At 42.6% G+C, this 12,201-nt stretch overlaps 1 protein-coding gene across 1 annotated transcript in view; it reads right to left on the reverse strand.

Moving 5' to 3' along the window:
* The window catches only part of LOC120517907 (ovochymase-2), an 83,808-nt gene extending 72,177 nt beyond the window's left edge, over positions 1-11,631 (reverse strand). The window contains exon 1 of the mRNA XM_039740421.1: positions 11,569-11,631. The gene's annotated coding sequence lies outside the window, so the exon portion shown is untranslated. The remainder of the gene's footprint in view (positions 1-11,568) is intronic.
* Between the last annotated feature and the right edge of the window lie 570 nt (positions 11,632-12,201).

Here is a 12,201-nt window from a genome sequence, read left to right on the forward strand (position 1 = left end):
TTCTGCTTTCTGTATCTTGTGCATTGCATTCAGGTCTTTCAGGTTATCTTGATGTTTTGTCTCATAGTGCCATCTTAGATTAAATTCTGTAATTACAGCCACATTAGCTCCACAAATGAGACACATGGGTTTACCGGCAATGTCAGTAAACATATACTCAGCCTCCCATCGGTTTTTAAAGGCTCTATGTTCAGAATCACCTTTTCTCTTGGCATCGTGTGGGCTAGCTTCGCAATAACTTGCAGCATCATAAGCTAGACTTGATTAACGCGTAAGTGTTGGCAAGGCAGCTGAAGTGCTGCATTATGGGATCTGTAGTTTATTGTGTTACCAGCGCTTCATATCCCCAGGCCATTAATAACAATAATACAGTATATAAAATGATCTCGGGCGGATATAATTACACGGGCGGATGTGGCCTCTGGGCCTTGAGTTTGACACATATGGACTAAATAGAACTTGAAAAGATATATTTTTCAATGTGATCGCAATTCAGATCGAGTTGACGCAGCACTACAGTACATCGAGCCCACGTGCTATTGTGGTTTTGCCTGCATGCCTCAATAAGTTACCCTCCCCTCGCTCTTACTTTTTTACCATTCATCTAATGAATACACCGAGTATGGCTTTACTAAAACAATCATTGATCGTGAATAAAGTATCCATTATTTATAAAGCTTCAATTGGTGATCTGTCTTTCTGCGTTAACCGCACATTTTTTCATACGTCTCAAACCAAAGGGATGCAAGGCTAAAATGTATCGAGAAGCGTGCGTACATACTTAGTGCATCCCCTCTCGGGAATCGAACCCCGGAAGTCAGCGCTAGAGGCGAGGCCTCTACTATTGCGCCTCGGCGTGTGGTTTGTCTATTTGAGCATAGCAGTGTAATTCGGTTTTTGTTCAGCACTCTTTGGAACTGTTGCTTTTTGTCTGCGCACTGCGTCAGTTCACGTGAGCCGCTGAATATGGTTTTATATGTCACTCACTTGATTCTAATTGTTTCGCTGCCTTCTTAATTATATAATGCATGTTTTCTTAAGCGCTTTTTGGCACTCTTCCTGGTTTTCTATGTGCTGCGTAATTACGTGGGAGACGTGATGATGTCACACGAACTCCGCCCCCACGGCTTTCGAGCTCAACTCCATTACAGTAAATGGAGAAAAATAGCTTCCAGTTATGACCATTATGCGTAGAATTTCGAAATGAAACCTGCCCAACTTCTGTAAGTAAGCTGTAAGGAATGAGCCTGCCAAATTTCAGCCTTCTACCTACACGGGAAGTTGGAGAATTAGTGATGAGTCAGTGAGTGAGTGAGTCAGTGAGTCAGTGAGTGAGGGCTTTGCCTTTTATTAGTATAGATAAACCAGTTAGTCAAGCAATTAATCATAGATTTTTATTACCATGACACAGGACACTTCACTATCAAGTATGTTCATTTGCAGTCTCACATTAGACTTGGGGGCTTCAACTTCTCCAATTTGCTCAAGCTTAATTCCTAATACAACAACAATTGATTCCTCATATTTCTACAGTACAATATGGCTGACTGTTAATGTGCATAGCATAAAAGCACAGATCACATGCCCCAATACCTCTGTCATGCATGTGTGCACCGGGGTGATGGTAATTTCCTGCCAGAGCACAGGATGGCAATGTTTACTAACACTTCCTCCGTCTGCAGATCGGAAGACCGACGGCTTTACCACCCCTGACGTCACTTATAGTGTTGGTCCACCTCGACCCGCCATTCCTTTGACTCACGACTCTGAAGACGTTTCTTATTCTTTTAATGTGTTTGTAACTCGTGTTTTGTTTCGATTATACAGGATTTGCCCCAACTCTTTATGACTGTTTGTGGTTTTTCTTACACTTCATTTTCATTTGCTAAGCAGTTTTGACATCCTGCAGCTCCAAATGCCGTTATAGCCCCTCACCTCACACTGCCCACATCGTTGTCGCTAGTGCCGCATTAAGAGACTTTTTATCACTCTTATGTGTCATTTTATGTTTTGTTTTTGTTTAATGTAGTGCATCAGATCAGCTTTACCACCTCAAGTTCTGAACACAGCAGCAGTTTGTATGGTGGCAACCAGACTGATTTTTACTATTGTCACGACAGGCGGACCCCCATTTCCTACCCTCTTCACCAGAAGTCAAGGCCGTGGTGCCGAATGCAGCCTGTAGTCAGCAGATTGTCTTCTGTCGAACACAATGAAGCCGGAGTGTCTCCATTGACCCGTGGAGGCCACCAGCATGTCGCCGTGAAGTGCTCGTCATTACAGGGATAGGCGCCAGTGGCTCGTCACACTGAGCAGGAACACACAGACTGATAACATCAGCTTGACAATGACCTGTTGTGAAAACATCAAGATAAAGTGAAGTTGTGGGTCAGAATCTCACGTATTTGGCGGGTCACTGCACAGCACACATGGACAGCGTCTGCTTGCAAAGTCTCTTTTGTATTGGAGGCTTTCATTAAATTGTGAGGCTTTTGTTCTTTCATAGCTAAATCATTTCATTCTTAATGGTGTTTTCTCTGATGGGTTTAGATGTGTGCAAAAGAGCAAGACAACTGTAAAGATGAAAAATTCAAAGAACAGAAAGATTTCATACGAGGGATGTTCGAAAAGTTTCCGCACTTTTATATTTTCATTGGAAACGGTGAAGGCAGGATGAGTAGTAATTGGTCGTGTCCAAGAGTGTCATGTGACTCGTTCTGTCTGGCCTGCTGGCTGCCCTTGCAGTTTAGTATAAGAGTCGTCACCCTGTGGTGAAGATGGCTGTGAAACTTATAAGTTGCACCAAAGAGGAGCAGCGTTTTGTCGTACGCTTTTTGTGGGCAGAATGTGTGCCAGGATCACAAATTAATCTGTGTGCTCAGTATGGGGATAAAGTTGTCTCTTGTAGAGTCGTCTATGAGTGGATTGAAATGTTCGAAAATGGCCGTACTAGTGTGATGGATGCAGAGCACTCCGGATACTCAAAGAAGGCTTAAGGGGAAGAAGATTTTCATGTGATGATGATGTGAAAGCAACGGTGCATCAGTGGCTATGCACTCAACCAAAAACATTTTTTGCTGATGGCATTAAAAAGTTGGTACAACGCTGGGAAAATGTCATCACAAAGGAAGGTGACTAAGTAGAAAAGTGATGTCATTTGTTTTTGAAAATCTTACAGTAATAAATAGAGTTTAAAAAAATATTTGAACATCCCTCGTAGTTTCCCCCAAAAAAAAAAAGAGCAAATTAAAATTAATGGTGGTGGCTGGGAGAAGAAACGCCAAGAAAACTAGGCAATAGCTCATTACCAAGAATGTGTCCTATATTTTGTGAAAATTAATTTGCAAACCAAGAAATCAAAGTCAAAGTCACAAAATGGGATCTAACACCACGAATAAAGAGTACGGCGAAAATCACGCATTTAAAGATTTCTATAAGTTATGCGTAAACTCAGACAAGGAGGTCTTAAAACTGGTCACATCGATGACGTGAGGGGCCGTGAACACCAAGGTCACAACAGAACCAACAAAACTGGGGCAGACGTAAAAATCAAAAAAGGACGCAAAACATGCATAACGATTTTAGAAAGAAAATAATGTCATAATGTAAGAAAAAAAGAAATCATTTCATATAGCGAATAGCAAAACAGGCTCAGAAAAACTGGAAAAAGATAGATAGATAGATAGATAGATAGATAGATAGATAGATAGATAGATAGATAGATAGATAGATAGATAGATAGATAGATAGATACTTTATTAAATATTAATAAAGAATACTGATCTGAACAAAATGACAAGGGCCAGGGTGTCCCCCCCCACCACGGCCTGGTACCCCAGCCAGGGCTCACTCCTTCCTACCAGTCAACGCCATGGGAACAGACGGCAACTCTCCTCGGCACTGCAGTTGGACTAAGACAGAATGTTTAACATGTCACACCCCTACATTTGTAAAAACAGGTTGTTCCAGTTTTTCAATGCTAAAATGTAGGCAAGAGAGCAGAAAACCTGACAAACGTAGTGAAGCCTGGGAGAAGTGAAGCCTCCTTCGTGTTCAGTGCCACATCTAGTTGGGTTGGCAGAGAATTCTTATCCTTCGGATTCCATTTCTGGTATTTGTTTCATCTGCCGTACTCTGAAATGTTCTTTAGCTGTGAGATTTGATTGACCTGAAATTGGGCTTCAACAAGGAGAGGAGCAAGTGCATCACTGGAGGCTGAATGAAGTGAACGTAGTGTGGTGACGAGGAAGGAAATGTGGAAAGGTCAGTGGAGCAGCAAGCCATCGATACTGTATATGTGAAAAGACGAAGCGGGAAGCCCACTTTACACTCAGGACTGTTAGGAGAGTAAAATGTTAAGGAGAACTGCAAGCTGTGAAAAACAAAAATGGCGATAAAGAAGCACCGTTTTTACGGTCTTCACATGGCTGCTCACTACCCCATATTGTTGGATTCTGGCCCCCCAACTCCCACTTGTGTGTCTTTGTGGGTTATGCTAACCGGTGTGTTGGCTTTATTTCATATTAGACGTGTACAGAATGAAAGAATATTTATTTTTCATACATTTTTTTCCAACTGGAGCACAGATAAGTCAAATGACTTGCTCAGAGTCACGAAGTGAGTTTGTGGTAGACACTGAGCAGGGACCCTTGAGGACCCCTGAGGTTGACAGTCCAAAACCGTGTCATACAGGCACATTGTGGTTTGTAGAATTTTGGTGTATACTGTATCATGATAGTGAATATCATGGGGTGACACACTTAAAGTCGACAGCATAGGAAAATTACAAGGTATAAGAGTTATTAATGTAATAAGAGGATTAAAATATAGCAACATTATAATCAGATCATTCACTAAATGAATATTGCACTTAATAATTACAATCTGATAGGGCTATGTAGCGGGTATATCATTTGTGACGGATGCCCAGGGCCATTACCTGGCTGGGTGGAAGGACCGAGGGAGAGATCATATTGTAGTCTTCCCCGAGACGCTAGAGGGCAGCCGCCCTGGGTTGCTACAGCAACATGGATCCCCACAGGGCATGCTGGGAGTTGTAGTTTGGAGCAGTCCCACTGGGATCTGTGGGCACCGCCAGGGGGTGCTGCAGGTGCAGCTGAGTCCTTGGAGGAAGCACTTCTGCCACACTGGGAAGGAGGTCGAGAAACACCTGGAGCACTTGTGGGTGCACTAGAAAAGGAGCCGCCTCACCACCAATCAGACAACCAGAGTCGGGAGGAAAAGTGGAGGCGACAGAAGAAGAGAAAGAGACAGAGAAAAAACGAAGGAGGGCTATAACATATTGTAGCGTGTAGGGCGCTTCCTGTACTGTGCTGAGAAGCGGGGCGCAACAGACAACGTTTCCCCACCTGAATAAACTGTGTGTCTCAGGCGGTCCGTGGCCCCCTGGTGGTTCACAAATTATTATATAATTAAGAGTGAATTATGAATTGCAAAATGTTACGTTATGTAGTGTAACTGAAAGCTACCACAAACCCGATTTCATGTTCAATTCATTCCACAGTAAACAGGAGTATGCTAACATCCAGTCAAACATTAATATACACATATTTATGTTCTCTGTCTCTTAAGTAATAACCCATCCACAAACAAATTAGCAAAAGCCATGTTATTTTATCAGTGAAGAAGACATTAGCATTACATTAGACAGAGCGACATTACATGTAATTAATGTAATGTAGCTAAAGTTAGCTTACCAGGTACACTAAGTGACTAGATAAGTTATCTAGTTAGCTAAGAAGAACCGTCCAGCAGTACCCACAGCATGAGTGGGCAACACAGGAGTGCCACAAGAAGACCCAAATAAGCATGTTGGTACCAACACCGGGCACAAGATGAGCTTTATTACCAAAATGACAGCAACGCCATCCACACACAACACAACAGTGGCCATATGCAGTCAAACAAAACAGTAAACGTCTGTTTCCATTCAAGAGTATTACTGTTCGTCTGTCTGTGTGTCCATCGTTTTGCTCTGTCTTTGTCATTCCAACAGATGGCCCATCACAAACATTAACCCTGCTTTTACAAATCCCATACTGAGTGGCATATCACAGAGACAAACATATTGGATGGTGTACTGCAAACGTTAACACTGAGGTCTGTCTTGATTACTTAGATTTTAATTCATCACAGCAAGTTTTAACAAAACAATAATTCTTATTCAAGTCTGAGTAGATGGCTGAGGTGTATTACTGCCAGGGCCTTCGAGAAAGGCATCTGTAGGTTTGCTTCAGATGATATTTCATTGTATCGTACAGTGACAATAAAGGTATCTTCGAATCAGTTAGGCTTACTAACCACAAAGCCAGCCATTGCACTCAGCATGACCCTGAAGTCAGCTTCCCACACTAATATTTGATAAATATGGACTTACTGTAACGTGGAGGAGGACACACAAGCTATGATCGCCTTTACTTCTCTATTGGCACATAGACTTGTCTTGCTCAACTGGAAGAATCCTCTTTTAGGTCAGTGGGTTACTTATGTCAGTGGTTCCCAAACTTTGGTACGCGTACCCTTTTCAGGTGGTACGCATCGCGGTCTCTGAAATTTAATGTATCTGTGCAAAACTCTTTATGACAAGCCTGTTGTGAGCAAAAACCAATGAAACTGTTTAAATACAATAATACGTGGATTCCCAAATTTAGTGTGGTGTGAAATTTCGCCATCTGAATAAATAAAACCTATTATTCGAATCAGTATTCAGTTCATTTAACGCAACCATAATTCCGTTTCGCGGAAGTCAACTTCTACTTCTTCACTGTTTGAGCTTTTGGTCACTAGATGAAAGCACAACGGCGACACTATTTAGTCTTCGGTAACTCTGCCTCACAGAAACCGCCGCGCTTGTTGATATATGCACTGCCGCTGTATCGCATCGTAGTCACTAGATCTAAGCACAAAGCCGATACCATTTCGTCTTCGGTAACTGCGTCACATACAGGCCGAAGGCAGGATTTAGTTTCGGGGCGGAGTTTATCAATTTATGTACATGCACAAATTTTTTCATTAATTTTATGCATAATTTCTTCCAATTCTTTAACTTTTATTCAGATTTCGGGGCAGTTTAGACCCGAACTCTCCCCCCTTTCAACAAGGTGCGGGTGGTACGCAACACAACTCACTTAACCTTGACGTCCAAACGTTTGGGAACCCCTGACTTATGTTATATATTATTTGAAATTGGAAAGAATCTAATTCTCCTTTAGAGGATCTGTTCAAAACATTTTTAAAACCTGGCAGGACTTAATCAATAATATTGTAGAATACGCATTTAAATTTCTCTCTTTACTAACTGCCAATCATTTTCCTCTGGCTGTTGGCCTTTCTTTCTTTTTCATTGAATTTAGTTTTGTTAAGTTTGACTTGATTGTATGGAATGTTATATACTTTAAATAAATTCAATAAAAATATAAAAAATGTATAAAAAAATTGATAAAATAAAGGAATTGTGGGTTCAGCTGGGCCGCCTCACAACTCCATTACGCATACACATTGAGCATCCCATATTAGTTGTATATGAATTGAATGAAAGTGCTTTCTGTTTAGAAAAACACCATTTGTGATTACCAGCTTGGTAGATATGGCTAGGCTGCTTTTTCTACACTCGTTTTAATTTGTTGTGCTTACACACTAATGCAGGATGACAAATTCTGCCAACTGCGGTAAATGCGCTGTTTCATCATGGACCAGACTTTCCAGGTTCTACTGAATGTCACCTTCGCATTTTGTCTTTAGTCTGTGTGGGTGACACCTTAAGGGCCGGTGGCATGTGTGTTCAGGTTTTGGTGACATCAGCATCATTGTTTACTATCAACATGTGACGGCAAGCCACAATGCAGCTCCAACAGGATAAATCTGCATGATTCGATATTTAATGAATGGTTCGATGCAGTGAAGCAAATAATCAAACTTAAATGCTGACATGCGAATATATTCATGGTGCTCTGCTGTTTCTCACATAGGCAATTCAAGCGTTGCATATCCCCAATCATTAAGACACCACACATTTAAAGGTCTCACCCACCATCTTCTTGTTTATTTATTTGCTCCTTCACAACAGCATCAGAATGTAAAGAATTTTTATTTTTAACATCTTTGTCCCTCAACTCGCATCACAATGAAACCAGACCTTGTTTTCTTATTGTGATGATTCCTTACACTGCCACCTGCTGGAATCCTCCAGATTTACTTAAAGCACGTGTGAAAGTATAGACAGTACAGTGAACCATCGTTTATCGTGGTTAATCCGTTCCAGACTCTACCGTGATACATGAATTTTCGCGAAGTAGGATTCTTTATTTATAAATCGAATATTTTCGCAGTTAGAGTATAGAAAACCTGTTTACAACCTTCTAAATACGTTTTTTAACATTATTAGAGGCCTCTAGACATGAAATAACACCCTTTAGTCACCATTACACTCGTATTACCCAATATATTAGACAAAATAAGAGAAAATAAGACATATTAGACGCTACAAATATCATATTACTAGGCGCACTCGCCTTTTAAGGCGACCGACTTTTATCCTCAATTTTTGTGCGCTCGATGTGTACATCAGGCATGTAAGTGTAGGGAATGAGAACATCAAAGTGCCCATTCATAACATCTCCCGAAAACCTACGTTTTTTTTTATCCCCTCAAGTGCCTGTCCAAAGTCGAATCTGTACCGTTAAAGACGGAGTTTCATGCACTAAATAAGCTATAGATGAGAATAAGCAAGCACCATCTCCCCTGATATTTACTACGCGGTGAGGCATTTGTACTCCATCAACATTAATTATTTCCAGAGACATAATTTTTTCTATTTTTCCAGCGCATCGCGCACAAAAGCAAGGAAAGGATGAGAGCACCAGAACTCTGCTCACATCGCCGCTGCACTCGCCGCAAGTAGTAAGTCTGTAATAAGTGAAATACCGCTACGCTTTGCACTCACGGGACGGAAGGACAATCACGACCGCTTTTATATAGTAGATTATTGTACTGTACATTTAATTGCACACAACCACTAACCTATGAAGGCACGACCTCAGTAGGAGAGTCTTCAGAGGTGGTGCAGTATCTTCAGCAGGTGCGTTGTTGTCTTCTTCCGCTAAAGAAGTACTAGGAATAGGCATTAGGTGTCTGGATGCGCGGCTGAAGAACATCTTGATAGGCAGTTGCTGGCGCTGTCTTTTCATATGCGTGAGGAGGCTTTTGTAGGGTATTGCCATCTTTAATCATGTCCAAGAGTTTCACCTTCTCCTGGATAGTAAGCATCTTCCTCCAGCGCTTAGTTTTATTGTCAGAAGACTTAGAAAAAGCAGCACATTTAGGAGCCATCGTAGGGCTTAGATAAAAGTTCTCAGAAAGCGCATGTGTAGTGACAAAAGCGTGTATGAGAAAAATATCGCGATAAAGTGAAGCCGCGAATGTCGAAGCGTGATATAGAGAGGGATCACTGTACAACGCTTTCGTAGCAGCCGCCTCCTCAAGTGCACAAGTCGCGCAGCGTCCAGTATCTCCCCAGCCTAAGGCCAGGTTTATACTTCACACAACGCGACTCAAGCTGCAGTGGATGCTCCTGCTACGCAAGCGTTGTACTCTTTATACTTGCGCGCGTACTTTACATAAATCTAGAAGAATCCAGGAGGTTCGGCTTCGCTGTGTTGTGAATTGCCTGGAACACCCATTAAATTCCGATGACACCTTACCGCAATATCTCTGAAAAGGATGTTTAATGATTAAATCCATCAATCCAGGGATGTGCCCATTCCATCTAGCATTGGGAATGAGGCAGAAACAATCCCTGGACGGGGCATCAGCTCATCACAAGGTGAATACAAGCACTCACATACACTTGCGTCACTTTAGTGTCACCAAATCTGCATATCTTTGGAAGGAAACCGGAGCCCACTGTTGAAACCCTGCAGGAAAACATGTAAACTCCAGGCAGGGAATACCAGCGACGTGACTCCCTGCGAGACAGCAGTGCTACCGCTCCGCCACCGTGTCACCCCATGTGTGTAATTATTAACAGTATTCATTATTTTAACTACATTATCGATTTATCTGTAAAATGTAACATACATACTTCAATGCATTTCATCATGAAAGTGATATCAAGTATAAATCTAAGGACTGTAACTGTGCAGAGAGTTGGAATATCGTACATTTAATGTACACAGTGTGGTGATCTGTTGCTGTTTGCCGCTGCTGTCAGGACCAGAGGAAGCCCTAGGAAAAAAAGACAGCACAGAAGAAGGTATGTGAGACTTTTAAAATGTATCGTGTCATTACGATCGGGAATATGTGACACTTGAATATAAAAGTATCACGAATGCATCTGTATGTCGGCATTTTGCTTCACCACATCCAATCATTTATCAAACGTCGAACTGCGCACACCGATCTCGTAGGATCCGCAAAGCGGCTTTCTCTCACATGTAGATAGTAACCAGAGACTCTGACGTCACATTCTAACTTTTAGCACACTGCGCCCCCCCCGTCTTCATTTCTCAGGACCTGCTCAGAGGACGTGTCAAATGAACACTGGGAACGCGTGGCAGCCATAATGCAGGCGCGTAGGCGTTCTGAGCGTGAAGTATCAACGAGTCATTACTCTACACCAGGGGTGTCGAACTCCAGTCCTGGAAGGCCGCAGTGGCTGCAGGTTTTCATCCTAACCATCTTCTTAATTAGTAACCAGTTTTTGATGCTAATTAACTTCTTTAGCCTTAGCTTTAATAAACTTGAGTCAGCCCCCTTAGTTGTTTTTTCCTTAATTATCAGCCAGACAGTAATGAGACATAAAACAAGCAGGACATGACCAGCTCACTTGTACCCATCAAACAAAATCTGAAAATAAAGATGAAGGTCTCAGTAAGGTTGATCCCTCAGGTTACCAAAACATTTTAGGAGTTCTTAGAAAAAAACAGAATATCAATGATTTTGGAAATGTCTGCTGTGGGAAAAAGAGAGCAGCAAAAAGCCATGGAATTGAATAATGGGTTTAATCAACAGCAAGAATCAGCTTCTCACTAAGGAAGTGGTTCGAGTTTGAAGCCCCAATTTAGCTGGCCATCTGTTGGCTCGTTTCATGTCTCATTTTTGTTTGGCTGCCATTTAATGAAGAAAAGAAGACGTAATCCTTTAAAACATGGCTATTCAAATAGAGGGAAAACAAGTTAATTAGTAGTGAAAACTGGACACTGATTAGGTAATGGTTTAGAAAGAACACCTGCACCCACTGCAGCCCACCAGGCCTGGAGTTTGACACCCGTGCTCTACATTCTCCCGAGTGCGTGTGCGCGTCACGAGACAGAGTGGTGCCCCACCTAGTGGCCACTCCTGGCTTACATGCTCTCAGACTACCCCAAGCCCCAGCCGTGAACTGCAATGAGCAGCTTCCGTGCGTGTCGGGCATCCTCTCTTAATCCCAAAAAGTAATAAATGCAAACGGTCAATGAACAACAGAATTGATAGACTCGTAAAAGTCTGTGTTGTACTCCACGTCAGAGACCTCAGAAAACATTAGGAGAGGCAAAGCTGGAAGTGTCCTACTGTTTCAGTGTCCTCAGCTGCACTTCACAGGTCGGGGGCACTCAGACTGCTCCTTGCCGCCCCAATTTAATTGGCTGCTTGCGGCGGCCTTGTAAACTCGCACCAGGCTGTAAAACGAGACGTTTATTTGTGTTCGCTTATGCAAATGAATTCTCCGGTGTCAAGTCTCCTAGCAACATGATCACAGCAACTCCTGAGGCGCACTTGATGGAAGGAAGCCACAGGGGTGCGCTGCTCGACGCAGGCCCTCTTTGTAGTAGTTCTTATAAAAAGTGTCAGGAAACATGACCCAAACTTCGTGGGCAGTGTAGCCGTTTGCCAATGAAATATTAAAGTTCTGAACTTCTACTGCAGATGAGCTCCAGGGCAGTGCAAACGAGCTTCAGAACGCCAGCCCTCTTCAAATATCAATGCACCTCGCAGAGCCTAGTGGGGTGGCTGCAGTGCCCCTTGGCTCGTCGCTGACTTTTGTGAGAAACAAGTATGACAAGCGTGAACCCAACCAGCAGGGCACATAGCGTGGCAAGTCGAGGCTGTGGGCACACCTGGCCAGCTTTAAATTCAAGCCGCCTGTTTTCGCAGACCGGCTTTTGTAATTCACGCCATTGTTTTTTTAACTCCTGACACTCTGGT

Source organism: Polypterus senegalus, chromosome 1 (assembly GCF_016835505.1).
Source record: "Polypterus senegalus isolate Bchr_013 chromosome 1, ASM1683550v1, whole genome shotgun sequence".
Taxonomy (NCBI): domain Eukaryota; kingdom Metazoa; phylum Chordata; class Cladistia; order Polypteriformes; family Polypteridae; genus Polypterus; species Polypterus senegalus.